General features: G+C 44.5%; 1 pseudogene; it reads right to left on the bottom strand.

Annotated features, from left to right (window-relative positions):
* Positions 1-11,096: 11,096 nt before the first annotated feature.
* On the bottom strand, positions 11,097-11,214 carry LOC124803666 (annotated as a pseudogene).
* Between the last annotated feature and the right edge of the window lie 5,511 nt (positions 11,215-16,725).

Genomic DNA, 16,725 nt, shown 5'->3' on the forward strand with positions numbered 1-16,725 from the left:
AAAGATGTCTAGAAAATAGTGTCTGCCGCCAAGTACGAGGGCCTGGTGAGAAATTTCGCCTGAAGCTATGCAGCCAACATTACATAACTGTCGTGCTGATTCGTCTTCACGACAATTCTCAGCCGCATTCTGCAGGGGCAATGAAGATGCTCCTGCATCGTTTTCAAATGGAAATGTGAGATTACCCACAATACAGTCCGCAATTGTCTCCCCCTGAGTTTCATCTCTGGTCACATGAACCGCTGTCTTTGAAGACAACATTTTGACACAGACAACGAGGTGTAGGCCAGCGTGGAGAATTGGCGGAAAGCACTGGCGGCTGCCTTCTATGATGAGGCTATTGAAAAGTTGGTACAACGCTATGACAAAAGTCTAAGTCAGAACGGCGACTACGTAGAGAAGTAGCTGAAAGGTGTAGCTAATTGTTACAAGTAAAACATTTCTGATGTTCACTGTGGTTTCAATTTGGCAATCAATCGGACCTTACTTTTGGAATAACCCTTTCCGAGTCTGCACAGAACCGTCTCATTTCTTACCTTATCAGACTACCAAATTTTCAGAATTCTTCTGTAGAACCACATCTCAAATCTTCGATTATCTTCTTTTCTTGTTTTTCCAGAGTTCATGTTTCACTACCATAAAATGCTGTACTCCTAACGCAGATTCTCAGAAATTTCGTCCTAAAATTAAGGCCTATGTTTGATACCGCTTTTTATATCCCCCTTTCTCCGTCAATAATAAGTTACTTTAGTGCCTAGGTAACAATTCCTTAAAATTCTCTACCACGTGATGCTAAAACCCGATAAGTTTGTCATTGTTCTCATTACTGCTACTTCTCACTACTTTCGTCTTTCTTCGACTTACTCTCAATCCACATTCTGTATTCGTTACACTGTTCATTCTATTCAACAGATCCTGCAATTCTCTTTACTTTCAATGAGGATTGTAATGTCATTAGCGAATCGTATCACTGATATCCTTTCACCATGAATTTTAATCTCACTTATACCTTTCTTTTATTTCTGTTATTGCTTCTTTGCTTCTTCGATGTGTAGGTTTCATAGTAGAGGCAAAGACTACATCTCTGTCTTACACCCTTTTTCATTCGAGCACTTCGTACTGTCTTCCACCCATTGTTCCCTCTTGGTTCTTGTAGATATTTTACACTGAAGCGCCAAAGAAACTGTTATAGGCAATTTCTTTGGTTCTTCAGCGTATATTACCCGTCTTTCCCCATATATAAAAAGGCAGAATGCGGCGCTGCGGTCGGCAACGCCTATGTAAGACAAGTGTCAGGCGCAGTTGTTAGGTCGGTTACTGCTGCAACAATGGCAGGTTATCAAGATTTAATTGAGTTGGAACGTGGTGTTATAAAAATGGTTCAAATGGCTCTGAGCACTATCCGACTTAACCTCTGAAGTCATCAATCGCCTAGAAATTAGAACTAATTAAACCTAACTAACCTAAAGACATCACACACATCCATGCCCGAGGCAGGATTCGAACCTGCGACCGTAGCGGTCGCTCGGTTCCAGACTGTAACGCCTAGAACCGCATGGCCACTCCGGCCGGCGTGGCGTTATAGTCGTTGCTTGAGCAGTGGGACACAGCATCTCCCGAGGTAGCGATGAAGGAGATTTTTCCTTACGACCATTTCACGAGTGTATACTGAGTATCAGGAATCCGATGAAACATCAAATCTTTGGATCGCTACTGCCGGAAAAAGGTTCTGCAAGAAAGGGACCAACGACGACTGAAGAGAATCGTTCACTGTGACAGAAGTGCAGCCCTTCCTCAAATGGCTGGAGATTGCAATGGGAGGCCATCAACAAGTGTCAGCGTTCGAACCATTCAACGAAAGAACATCGATATGGGCTTTCGCAGCCGAAGGCTCACTCGTGTACCCTTGACGACTGCACGACACGAAGCTTTGCGCCTCACCTGGGCCCGTCAACACCGACATTGGACTGGAAAAATGTTTCATGGTGGGAGAGTTCCGTTTCAAATTGTATCGAGCGGATGGACGTGTGCGGGTACGGAGACACCCTTATGAATCCATGAACCTGCACGTCAGTAGGGGACTGTTCAATCTGTTGGAGACTCTATAATGGTGTGGGGTGTGTGCAGTTGGACCCCTGCGGTACCCCTGACACGTGTAGATACGACTCTGACAGGTGATACGTACGTAAGCATCCTGTCTCATCACCTGCGTCCATTCGTGTCCTTTGTGCATTCCGACGGACTTGGGCAATTCCAGCGGGACAATGCGCAACTCACACGTCCAGAAATGCTACAGACTGGCTCCAGGAATCCTCTTCCGAGTTTAAACACTTCCGTTGGCCACCAAACTTCCCAGACATGAACATTATTGCTCATATCTGGGATGCTCTGTAACGTCCTGTTTAGAATAGATCTCCACTCTTTCGTACCCTTAAGGATTATGGACAGTCCTGCAGGATTCATGGTGTCAGTTCCCTCCAGCACTACTTCAGACATTAGTGCAGTCCATGCCACGTCGTGTTGCGGCACTTCTGTGAGCTCGCGGGGGCCCTACAAGATATTGGGCAGGTGTACCAGTTTCCTCGGCTCTTCAGTGTATATTACCCGTCTTTGCCTGTAGTTGAAGCCCAATATTCCTCAGAATTTCGAACATCTTGCACCATTTTACATTGTCTACTTTTTACCGGGTCGACAAAGCCTAGGAACGTATCTTGATCGTTATTCAGTCTTGCTTCCATTATCAACAGCATCACAACTGCTGCCTTTACCTTTCCTAAAGCCAAACTGATTCTCAATTTTATTTTCCATTCTCCTCTAAATTGCACTTGTCAGCAACATGGATATATGAACTGTTCAGCTAATTAAGTGATAATTTTCGCACTCGTCCGCTTTTCCTGTTTTCGGAATTGTGTGGATGATGGCTAGTCGTAATGAAGTCTGCTGATATGTCGGCAGCCTCATACCTTCTACACAACAACGTCAATAGTCGTTTTGATGCCACTTTCCCAATGACTAGGCATTTCGATGGATTTTTATCTGTCCTTTCTGTCTTATTTGTTCTTAAATCATCCAAAGCTTTTTTTAAATTAGGTTTCTAATACTGGATCCCCTATCTCTTCTGTATCGACTCCTGTTCCTTCTTGTATCACTTCATCAGAAAAGTCCTCCCCGGCATAAAGGTCTTCAGTGCACTTTGAAATACCCGTTGAAATTTGTTGTATTCTTTATCTATCTATCTTCTGCTTGTGACATCGGCATGTATACGCGAATTATCCTTGTCGATGTTCGTTTGCTTCTTTAGAGGAACTCACTCTGTCCTACATTGCTACTCGTAATGAATTCTACTGCCGTTATATCATCGATTGTTAAAATTTAGTAATAATATTAATCTAAAAATAATCCAATAAATCATGGGTGGATTTCATATATTATAAATGTCTTAGTAACTCATTTCTGCCATCTCTCAGACTGCTATTCTACGTTACACTGTGTAGTTTCCCTGGTCGGCGGAAGGCTCTGTTGCTATAACCGCGCTAAATGCAGCAAACATCTGTCGCATCCTTTTTCCACCAAGGCGGGCTTCAGCACATTGTTACCACCAACTGGTCGGCAAGCAGCGATATTACCAAAATTCAGCACACTCCTGCAGCCTTGTGGCAGCAGAATTGCATGAGCCTGGTCCATCTGCAGGTCAAAATGCTCAACCCTGGTACGAGTAATGGTCGCCCAGATCACAAAATGCATTGAGTCGTTGACAGTTGTGGAGCAGGCGATCTCCTGTGGCCCGGAGAAGCATCGTCGCTCTACTGTCGCCCCGCTGATGCGGTCATATCATTAATGTCTCTCATTCCACGGGACCGTCCGGCGCTACCGACCAGCGTCAGCTTCGAAGAGCCAATGGTCTGACTAGGTCCCTTCCAATCACAGACCGGCTTAGCGCCAAGTGGAGCCAGGTACCGCCAGTCAGACGTTTGGGGCAGAAGTTCGCTGCCTGGATGACATCGCCGTCTAAGCATAGCGCCTCTGGGCCCGCCAGCATCGTCGTCCGGGGCCAAGGTGGCCGAGCGGTTCTAGGCGCTACAGTCTGGAGCCGCGCGACCGCAACGGTCGCAGGTTCGAATCATGCCTCGGGCATGGATGTGTGTGATGTCTTTAGGTTAGTTAGGTTTAATTAGTTCTAATTTCTAGGCGATTGATGACCTCAGACGTTAAGTCCCATAGTGCTCAGAGCCAGCCATCGTCGTCCGGCCGCAATGCGTAAACAGCAATGACTCAGCATCGGAAGCAACGGGTGCCTACCTGGTAAAGACGCACCACTCCGCGCTCCGCTGCGCTATTTACAAGTCGTGGCCAGCATGCTGACATCCCACCAGTGACAAAGATCGTGGGTTTTACGCCCAGCCCCCTCCTGCTGGACGTAAGCACTGGAGCCGTGTATGCTGTACCAGAGAAATAAACCAACTAGTTGCCACCTGAGCGTGGATGGACGCTACCAGGCCCTGACGACGCCGTTACAGTTTAGAAGAAAAGAAAAACCCTCTCGCTAGCGTGTACGACGGCAGTCAGCATCAGTTTCCGCAAAAATTCACAATTTGGACGATGCAAGATACTATCTCAGAGCTGCTTCTGCAATTGTGAAGAGGGTTTCTACAGTAAAACTCTCATAGTTGCTCAAATTGTGCTAACAGACAGTTGCAGACATTCTAAAGCTGGAGGATTCAGCGGGGACGATGAGAGAAAACGAAGACAGCATAATGACAAGCCGTAGTTGGCGTTGCCGAGCGAGGTGGCGCAGTGGTTATCACATTGGACTCGCTTTCCGGAGGACGACGGTTCAAACCCGCGTCCAGCCATCCTGATTTAGGTTTTCCGTCATTTCCCTAAATCGCTTTAGGTAAAAGCCGCGATGGTTCCCCTACAAGGGCACGGTTGACTTCCTTCCCCATTCTTCCCTAATCCGACGACCTCGCTGTTTGGTCCTTTCCCCGCATTAACCAACTAACTGTAGTTGGAGTTGTAAGGCAGTAACAACCGGCTCATAGCTGACTACACTGAAAACAATGATGAACCTTATTATTCATATACAGGTATTAATAGTCGGATTAATAGTCGCTTGTAGTCTAGAAATAACGCAGCATCTCCCACCTTGATTTATCCAGTTGCAGAAACGTTCAAAATTTGTGAGTTACCAGATAGTTGTGATAAACAGTTCTTACAGATACATCTTGAATACCCGTTAAGTGTCCATATCTTCACTGTGATTTACCGTTGTGCCCTGACTAATTATACCACCATAAAACACGTTAGAGGCTGCAAAGTAACTGATTTATACTTTAAATGATAAGAAGAAGCAAGCCGTGAAATTTTTTAAGCGATGAAAATCCAACAGTAACTATACTGTATACCATAGATTATTATTACGAAAGAACATGGTGTTATTAATTAATTTCTCTCTCCATGTACATATAAGAATGTTCAGGTGTTGATCTGATAATGGACCATTTGAGTCGCGACTTAGACACAATCAATTGAATATCGTATGTACCAGCCCTTGCATCTCACTTTTCGTGCGACAAAGTCGCGCAGGAAACCTGCGACCATGACGTTAACTTCAGAGGACATGTCAGTGCTGATAGGTCGCTACAAATGGTCAGTTGTTGTTCGGGAGCTTTTAAATTGACGTGTTTCGGGCTAGATCGTCTCAGAACGTCTGCTAAACTAAGAAGTCATAAGCAGGAGCGTAATTCTCAAAAGTCGTTAAGAGTAAAGGTACGGAAGATATTACAAAAATTTTTCAAAAAATAATCATACCAGGTATATCAGCCACATGCGCCCGTCCTCACCACCAAAGTTCAGCTGATGGAGATTCGCCTTTACAACACCAATAACTACCAATTCGTTCTTTATTTAGGTTTTTGTTCCTTTCTCTGTATTACGTTTAATATTATTATCAACTTTATTTCTGTGGGAGAAAGTGAGGTCACTGTATCATCGCAGCCTCACCACTCTGTGGCAGGTTCTCCTAGTTAAGTGTTGTAATGGCAACTCTCCGTCGACTTAAATTTCCTTTACTTTACGCCACTGGTCACAATTTTTTTGTCATTAGACTACCGCTTTCGGTCTATAATGACCATCTTCAGATCTGTTCTATAAAAACATATCTCCGTCAGCTGACAAGTGATGTTGAAGACGGACGCATGTGGTTCCATACTGCCGCCGGGAGTGACTGCGTGGTTTGAGGCGCCATGTCACGGATTGCGCGACACCTCCTGCCGGAGATTCGAATCCTCCCTTGGGCATCGGTGTGTGTGTTGTTCTTAGCATAAGTTAGTTTAAGTAGTGTGTAAGTCTAGGAATCGATGACCTCAGCAGTTTGGTCCCTTAGGAATTCACACACATTTGAACATTCGGTTCCATATCATGTGTGAAGTCTGTTCTATATGGTATGATTAATTTTTGCATATCTTTGTAATACTTTTCGCAACTTTACTGTTGACAACTTTTTTTAATTACGCTTGCGCTTATGACTTTGTCCTTTTGTTTAGCACACATTCTGGGGATGTCAGCGCCCGAAACGCATCAGTATAAAGAAAATTTTTATCATCAAGCAAGCACTTCATTTATACCAACTTATTCAGCATCAACGTAAGGATCAGAAGGCTTATATCTGTCCACGTTGTCTGAAGATGCAATTCACTGCACTGCTAAACAATGGATTACCAACAGTGATTTATCTTATCAGCGAAGTAGCAGTAAACTATAACTTACCAACCTTATTTTCTGAAAATCACAATGGGTTAGGCATATTGGGATCGAGTACTCTGCTCTTTAGCGAAAGTAATAGCAAACTAAACCGAGGAACGAGAACTTTTGCAACACAATCAACTGTTCTCCTCTTGGTCTCGACTGCTGCCGACACCAGCCAATCACCAACTGGAAATGGAGGTCTTGTTCTATGACATGGTTTTCGAATACTCGATATCAGTTTTGTAGAACACCTAGAAATCTATGCAGTCCGAGGAATCTAGAGCTTCACAGTCCTCGGATTAATACGGCTGCACAGCGTCCCCGCGTAGGACGCAGACTGGCGAGCAGAAAGGCGGCATACACCGGGCCCCCGCCTCCCAAATGATATTCCCTGTGCGGGGGCGAGGCTGGGCTCCCAATATCCGGTAGTGACCTCCAGTGGTCAGGGCACGTGCTGCCGTAATGGAAGGCTGGCGCGCGTCAGCTGGGACAATGTCAACAGGGGACGCAAGCCGTGTCTTGAGGGGCAGCATTACTTACTACCGTTACTCTCAAACAGCAGCTGAGAGTCATATCTCAAAATACTCTAATCAACGAGTGCCAAGGTCTCGAAATTAGGCAAGAAGTAAGTTACGGGTAAAGCAATTTTGAATTTTTCTATAGTTCTTTCTAGATAAGGCTTTTTGCGGTACCTTTCCTAGAAATACCGTTTATCATACACTGAAGTGCCAAAGAAACTAGTGCAGGCATGCATATTCAAATACAGAGATACGGAAAGAGGCAGAACACGGTACTACGGTCGACAACGCCTATATAAGACAAGTGTCTGGTTAGATCGGTTACCGCTGCTACAATTGCCGTTTATCCAGATTTAAGTGAGTTTAAACGTGATGTTATAGTCGGCGCACGAGCGATGCGACACACCATCACCGAGGTAGCGATGAAGTGGGATTTTCCCGTGCGACCATTTCCGAGTGTACCGTGAATCTCACGAATCCGGTAAAACATCAAATCTCCGACATTGCTGCGCCCGGAAAAAGATCCTGCAAGAACAGGACCAACGACGACTGAAGAGAATTTTTGAATGTGACAGAAATTCAACCCTTCAGCTAGTTGCTGCAGATTTCAATTCAGGGACATCAGCAAGTATCAGCGTCCGAACCATTCAACGATTCATCATCGATATGGGTTTTCGGTGCTGAAGGCCCAATCGTGTACCCTTAACTGCACGACACAAGGCTATACGCCTCGCCTGGCCCCGTCAACACCGACACTGGGCTGTTGACAGGAAACATGTTGCCTAGTCGGACGAGTCTCGTTTCAAACTGTATCGAGCGAATGGACGAGTACCGTTATGGAGGCCGCCTCATGAATCCATAGACCCTGCATGTCAGCAGGGGACTGTTCAAGTTGGTGGAGGGTCTGTAATTGTGTGGGGCGTGCGCAGTTGGAGTGACATGGGACCCTTGAGATGTCTAAATACAACTCTTACGTACGTAAGCGTCCTGTCTGATCACCTGCATCCATTTATCTCCATTGTGCATTCCGACAGACTTGGGCAATTCCAGCAGGACAATGTGACACTCCACACGTCCAGAATTGCTACAGCGTGGCTCCACAAACACTCCTCTGAGTTTACTTCCGCTGGCCACCGAACTCCACAGACATGAACGTTTTTGAGTATATCTGGTATGCTGTTTAGAAGAGATTCCCACCCCCTCGTACTCGTACGGATTTATGGACAGACTTCCAGGATTCATGGTATCAGTTTCCTCCAACCCTACTTCAGACACTAGTCGAGTCCATGGCACGTGGTGTTGCGGCGCTCTTCCGTGTATTTCACTGGCTGACGTACCAAAGATAAAATATTCAATCCGAGATTCCATCTCACCTGGATATCTAAATTCTGGATATCGAAATTACTATAATTCCCCCCTCCGTTCCTGTTACAGAAACGAATGGTGTGTGTGTGTGTGTGTGTGTGTGTGTGTGTGTGTGTGTGTCGAACGACTGCCTGTGCCAGTAGATCCTAGTATCTGTAATTTCTTTGATTTTCCCGCCGTGTTCATATGGCATGGAAGAAACGTGTGTTACCTGATTCTTTTTCGAACCTGCACACTCTGCGTAATATACATTATCTGATCAAATGTACCCGGACATCGCTAATTGCTATTAGATGTCGCGAGAAGCGGACCCGCCAAAATAAAAGGAGGCGACGAGTATTCTGTTATCAATAGAGAAGCAGTAACAGAATTTGTCCGTCTGGGGGGCTCACTCTTCGATAGTCGAGTAGTCATTCGATGACACCTGAGCAAGAAGCCCATGAGGGACATTTGAATATTTCTAAAATTGTCCAAGTCAATTGTTGTTAGACTGTGAAGTGGAAAGGCGAAGGAACAACCATAGCTAAACGAGGACTACTTAGGCCTTATGTACTACAGGACAGGCATAGTCGAACACTGCTGAGGGTGGTTGTTAAAAGCCGCATGAAACCAACGGAAGCAATACTCGTCGCTTCCTTTTATATTGGCGGGTCCGCCTCTCGTGACCTGTAGTGGTAATTAGCGGTGTCCGGATGAATTTTGATCGGGTAATGTGTAACGTAGAGATTTACCGTTGATAACGCTGTGTTCGTTCGAAAAAGAATCAGGAAAAACACGTTTCTTTCCTGTCGTATGGACAAGGCAGGAAAATCAGAGAATTACAGATAGTAATATTTACAGGCAATCGTTCGTTCCACACACAACACTCGCGTCTGTTACAGGAAAGTAGGGGGGAATTGTAGTAACTTAGAGTACTCTGTGTGGCCGAGGGGTTCTAGGCGCTTCAATCCGGAACCAGGTTCCGGTTAGGTTTACGTAGGTTAGTTAGGTTTACGTAGTTCTAAGTCTAGGAGACTGATGGCCTCAGATGTTAAGTCCCATAGTGCTCAGAGCCATTTGAACCATTTTGAGTACTCTGTGGTATACTTCTCAGTCCGATATATAAATATATGTTCCAAAAACTACTCTGAGTTCGAAAGTGTTATCAGCACACTCTTAACACAGTGACTGTGCGTAGGGAGTTAAGAAGAATGTGGTACAGTGGTGGAGCAGCTGCTCATATGACACACTTTCCTCGAAACTACACTTGAAGTGACGTAAAGGGCAGCCAACGCCACTGCGCAGTGGATGACTGGAAACGAATGATTTGGAGTAATGAATCACGCTACACCCTCCGGAAATTGGATGGAAGAGTTCGGGTTCGGGAAATACGTGGACAAGACTACCTGCCGTCAAATGTAGTGCTATCAGTGAATTACAGAGGAGGTACTTTTACTGTATGGGGATGATTTTCATGGTTGACGTGTGGTTGTCTTATTACGTTTACCAAAATATTAAATGCGGTAGCCGGCCGCGGTGGCCGAGCGGTTCTAGGCGCTTCAGTCCGGAACCGCGCTACTGCTACGGTCACAGGTTCGAATCCTGCCTCGGGCATGGATGTGTGTGATGTCTTTAGGTTAGTTAGGTTTAAGTAGTTCTAAGTTCTAGGGGACTGATGACCTCAGAAGTTAAGTCCCATAATGCTCAGAGCCATTTGAACCATTTTTTTTAAATGCTTTAGGATATGAGCACTCCATACAACGAGTGCTGTATGAACATGACAATGGATCCTGCCAAAAAGCAGCATCTCTGAGCCAATGTTTTGTGGACAACAACATTCCTGAAATGGACTGCGATGCATGCAGTTCCGACCAGAATCCAGTGGAACACCTTTGGGAAGAGTTAGAACGTAGAGTTCGCTCCAGTCCCCAATATCCAACATCCAGTACCTTCCCTGGTCTCCGATCTTGAAGCAGAATGCGCTGCCATTACTTCACAGATATTCAGGCACCCCTCTATGAAAGTGCCCCCAGCGCAGACCATCCGTCATAAAGGTGAAAGGAGGACACACGTCACATTAACGCCTACTATTAGCTGTTTGTATACTTTTGCTCGGATAGAGTACACCTCTCTCGTAGCACATGTGACTAGATTTACTAATCGTACCTGTGGAAGTCACTACTCTTCTTAAATTGTTACGGTTCACTTATGAAGAATACAGTGTGCTCAACAAAATTATGCACCACCTGCATATCTCCGGACAGGATTATTGTTAGTTACAATATATACTCCGTCTTCAGGCCACAAGTGGCAAATCGGATCCATCCGCCCGCCGTGTCAACCTCAGCTGAGGATGCGGATAGGAGGGGCGTGTGGTCAGCACACCGCTCTCCCGGTCGTTATGATGGTTTTCTTTGATCGGAGCCGCTACTATTCGGTCGAGTAGCTCCTCAGTTGGCACCACGAGGCTGAGTACACCTCGAAAAATGGCAACAGCGCATGGCAGCCCGGATGGTCACCCATCCAAGTACCGGCCACGCCCGACAGCGCTTAACTTCGGTGATCTGACGGGAACCGGTGTATCCATTGCGGCAATCCCGTTGCCCGTTAGATACAATTGGAACTGCGAATAAAATTACGTACTTTGTGAAACTGACAAAATAACTTTTACTAATTCTTCTCGGCAAATCAGCCAAGTAATATATTCGTTTCGAAATGACTTTTCGACAAGTTTCTTCTGGTGAATACCTTTGCCATGCCTTTATAATTCCTGCCTTGCCAAACCAGCCCCGTTCTCGCTGCGCTCGCGCTAGCACTTGGACAGGGGGTGCTGTCGGAATCGTTTCTGCCGCTGCTGTCGCCCCTCCGACCGTGATGGGGGCAGCGCGTAATGAGGATCTTCAGTTCAGGGCACATTTCACGACACATACTTGCATGTAATCTGACTTAAACCAGAAGAAGTTAGGGCAGCTTACAGAGCCATGTTGACGGACTCAACATTGTACATAAGCCGCAGATGCCTCGCTCACGATTAGGGACAACGTGTTCTACTATACTCTAGTGAGACTGATTCACTTTTTCCTCCATTATACAGGTATCGCAGCGATTTCCTGTGGCCATAAGAGTTCTGACTGTAAGGAAGAGGTTTCCACCCCAACAAAAGCAAGTCATCTTGACGGTGCAACTCTATCGATTTGTCGGTATACGGAGGTGAACCTAAAATTTCTAACTTCTTGAAGAATCCTCTGCAGGATAACTGTAGGTGAGCGCTACATAATGGCCTCATGTCTCGCTTTTTGCAATCAATACTTTTTCCATAAGTGCTATGTTACGCCTGAACGAAGCAACTATCCGTATGGGACGGAAATCGAGAGTTGTGACAGATGTACAGGCAAACAAATGATTACAATTCCATAAAAATTGGATGATTTGTTCTAGTGAAAGATCTTCGCAAACTGAGAAAGTCAATAGCGCCTTGGTCCACCTCTGTCCCCTATGCAAGCAGTTATTCGGCCTGGCATTGATTGACACAGTTCTGAATGTCGTCCTGGGAGATATCGTGCCAAATTCTGTCCAATCGGCCCTTTAGAACGTCAAAATCTAGAGCTGGTTGGAAGGCCGTGCCCGTAATTCTCCAAACGTTCTTACTTGGAGAGAGATCCGGCGACATTACTGGCCACGAAAACGTTTGACATTCACGAAGACAAGCAGTCGAAATTGTTGCCGTGTGCATGCGGGCATTAGCTTCCTGAAATGTAAGCCCAGGACGGCTAGCCACGAAGGGCAACAAATCGGCGTATGACATCGATGACGCAGCGCTGTGCCGTTAGGGGGCCACGGATGACAACCAAAGTGCTCCTGCTGTGACGAGATATGGCACCCAGACTATCGCTCCTGGCTGTCGAGCCGTGTAGGTGGCGAGAGTCATGTCGTTATCACCGCTGCTGTCCGGGGCTCTTCGGACACGTCTTCACTCGCCTCTGGGGCACAGGTCGAAGATGGACTCATCACTGAAGACAATTCTACTTCAGTCAGTGAGATCCCAGTCTGCAGACGCCCCGGACAGCAGTGGGATAACGTACGGCCCAACAGCCAGAGTGATGGTATGAAGAGCCATTTCTTCTCATAGCACGACCCCTTTGGATGTCACCCTCGGCACGCTTACGGCACGGCGGCGCCTCAACGATATTCTACGCCCAGTTATGTTGCCCTTCATGGCTAGCAGTCCTGGACCTCCATTCCAGGAATAAAGCCCTCCCGCACAATTATTACTGCTTGTCTTCCTGAATGCCAACGCCACCTTCCCCAGTAAGGTCGCCAGAACGTTTGAAGCATTGTCGGCAGGGTCCTCCAATCAGCTTGGGACTTTGACTTTTTTTTTACATCTAGTAGAATGGAAGTTATTCACTGATGTCTTAACAGATGTTTTACCACTCTATCCCTCCTTCATGTCAGTGTTTTCCATATACTCCGTTCCTCTCCTATTCTGCGCAGAACCTCCTTATTCCTTACCTTATCAGTCCACCTAATTTCAACGTTCTTCTGAAGCACCACGTCTCAAATGCATCGATTATCTTCTGTTCGGGTTTTCCCACAGTTCATCTTTCACTACCACACAAAGCTGTGCTCCATCTTCGTCCAATTAAGGCTTTTGTTTGATACTTGTAGATTTCTCTCGGTCACAAATGCCCTTTTTGCCAGTATTAGTCTGCTTCTGATGTTATCCTTGTTCCGCCCGTCATTGGTTATTAACTTCATATACTTCGTGACCATCAATCCTGATGTTGACTTTCTCGCTATTCTTATTTCTGCTGTTTCTCATCAATTTCGTCCTCCTTCGATTTACTCTCAATCCATAGTCTATACTCATTAGATTGTTCATTCCATTCAACAGATCCTGTAATTCTTCTACACTTTCACTGAGGATAGCACTATCTTCAGTGTATCTTATCATTGATATCCTTTCACTTTGAATTTAATTCCACTCTTGAACCATTCTTACGTTTCCATCATTGCTTCTTCGATGTATAAATTCAACAGTAGGAGCGAAAAACTACATCCCTTCTTACCCCCTTTTTAATCTTTCTTGATCTACCACTCTTATTTGTCCCTCTCGCATCTAGTAAGTGTTGTATATTATCCGTCTCTCTCTATAGCTTACCCCTATTTTCCTCGAAATTTCGGACATCTTGCACCATTTGACACTGTCGAAGTTTTTTCCAGATCAACAAATCCTATGGACGTGTCTTCATTTTTCTTAAGTCTTGTTTCCATTATCAACCGCAACGTCAGAACTGCCTCTCCCGTGCCTTTACCTTTCCTAAAGCCAAACTGATCGTCATCCAGCTGATCCCCAAAATTCCTTTCCTTCTTTTGTATATTGCTCTTGTCAGCAACTTGAATACATCAGCTGTTAAGCTGAATGTGCTATAATTCTCTCACTAGTCGGTAGTTGTTATCTTCGGAATCACGTGGATGATGTTTTTTCCGAAATTCTGATGGTATGTCGCCAGACTGATACATTCAACACACCAACGTGTATAGTCGTTTTGTTGCCCCTTCCTCCAGTGACTTTAGGAATTCTGATGGAATATTATCTATCCTTTCCGCTTATTCGATCCTAAGTTTTCCAAAACTCTTTTAAGCTCTTACTGGGTCCCTTATCTCTTCTATACCGACTCCTGTTTCTTCTTCCATCACATCAGACTGACCTTCAGTTTACTCTTTCCACCCATCCGCTCTCTCCCCTGCACTTAAGAGTGGAATTTTCATTGTATTCATTATGTTACCACCTTTGCTTTTAATTTCACAGAAGGTTGTTTTTACTTTTCTATATGCTGAGTCAGACTTTCCGATAATCATTTATTTTCCGATTTCTTCAGAGTTTTCGTGCAGCCATTTCGTGTTATCTTCCGTGCAGTTCCTATTTATTTCATCCCTCAGCGACTTGTATTTCTGTGTTCCTGAATTTCCCTGATATTTTTTTACTTCCTTCTTTCGTCGATCAAGCGAAGTACTTTTTTTTTACCCATGGTTTCTTCGCAGTTAACTTCTTTTGTGCCCGTGGTTTCCTTTCCAACCTCTGTGGTTGCCTTTTCCGAAATGTCAATTTCTCTTCAATTGAGCTGCCTACTGAGCTATTCCTTATAGCAGTATCTATAGCCATATAGAACTTCAAGCATATTTCTTCATTCCTTAGTATTTCCGTATCCCACTTCTTTGCGTATTGGTTCTTCCTGACTAATCTTTTAAACTCCAGCCTACTCTTCATCTCTACTAAATTGTGACCTGAGTCTACATCTGCTCCTGGGTACGTCTTAAAAACCAGTATCTTTTCGGAACGTCTGCCTGAGCATGATGTAATCTAACAAATCTATAACAAATCTATCCGTATCTTACGGCCTTTTACAAGTACACTTCCACCTCTTGTTATTCTTGAACAGAGTACTCGCTATTACTGGTTGATATTTATTGCAGATCTCAATTAGTCTTTCTCCTCTTCCACCTATAGCACTAAACCCAAATCGTCCCGTAACCCTTTCTTCTACTCCTTCCTCTATAACAGCATTTCAGTCCCCATGACTATCAGGATTTCACCTCCCTTTATGTACGGAATTACTCGATCAGTATCCTCATATACTATCGCTAGCTCTTCATCTTTGGCTTGCGACTTCGGCATGTATACCTGAACTACTATTTTCAGAGTTGGTTTTCTGTTGATAACAATCCTGTCAGCTGAACTGTTCACAATAACTCTGTCCTACTTTCCTATTCGTAACGAATCCTACTCCTTTTATTACCATTCTCTACTGCTGTTGGTATTGCCCTACACTCACCTGACCAGAAATCGTTGTTTCCTCTTCATTTCACTTCAATAACGTACCAACTGGAGAGAATTTTGGCACGATGTCTCTCAGGAGGACATACAACAACTCTGTCATCAGTGCCAGGCCAAAGAACTGCCTGAATAAGGGCCAGAAGTAGCCCGAAGTGCTGTTAACTTTGTGGAGTTCTTTCACTTGAATAAATCATCCAATTTTTCTGAAATTTTAATCATTGGTTTGTCTGTACATGTACATTACATCCATCGATTTCCATCCCATTTAGATAATTCCTTAGTGGGATGCACTAAAGACCAGAATTATGTTCTGATACTGACATTCGGTACCAAAATTAACAACTGCGTACGAGCAGAAGTTTCTGAAGTTAGCTCGGAAGCTCAATGAAACGTTTTTTCCAGTTCAAATTTCAGTCATATGAGAAGGCAGTGAGGTAGAGCCCCTATGTCTCGAAAAGTCAGATAAGAAGAAAAATGCTCAAGAGCAGGTAACAAATCTGCAATCTTTCTCAAAAGATGTGATTAAGAGTCACATATACAGTTACAATGGTCGCAGAAAGCATCCCACGTTAGATGTGCTTCTTTCCACATTGCGTGAATCAGGATTTTCTGAGGGCAGTAAATGGTCGTTGAAACTCGTTCACATACTTCTAGATTCAAAGACGGAAGTATTTTAAGCGAAAAAATTTGTTGTAGTGAGTAATATAGCCGCACATCCATGCAGACTTCTACGAAAAAGACATTAATTTCGAATACAATGTTTGAAGTTTATCTAATACTAGGAAATTGGGATATTGTATAGAGGCTGAGACACGAGATGTTAGGTTACTTTATCGCCGATGCAATTTGGAACGTTCCACTAGGAGATTCGGTATGATTGATGATATCAATGACAGCACACAAAGTTTTATCGATACATGTGTAACATTGCAGCAGAAGTATCGATACCGACTCTGTAGTGCTTATTTCACATATATTTTAGCTTTTCGTTAACACTAAAGGACTTAAATGGAATACAAGGCAAAATATGGCAATTGTGTTTGTAGGCATGAACCAATATGAGTATAATATTAAATGCAAATGAACGTCTATAGGATAAAAGTTCAAAATTCTCATCAAATGCACTGTACTAATTCACTCGTGTGCAATCTTTGTCCAACGTGACCATTCTTCAAGAAGGCATTTTCCTACAACTGCTGACACAGAAAGGCTCTCTTATTCCCGATCTGTAAGTAACTCAGAGCAGCAATTTTTTCTTGAAAAATGCTGTTCTGTTAA

The sequence above is a fragment of the Schistocerca piceifrons genome, chromosome 6, assembly GCF_021461385.2.
Source record: "Schistocerca piceifrons isolate TAMUIC-IGC-003096 chromosome 6, iqSchPice1.1, whole genome shotgun sequence".
NCBI lineage: Eukaryota > Metazoa > Arthropoda > Insecta > Orthoptera > Acrididae > Schistocerca > Schistocerca piceifrons.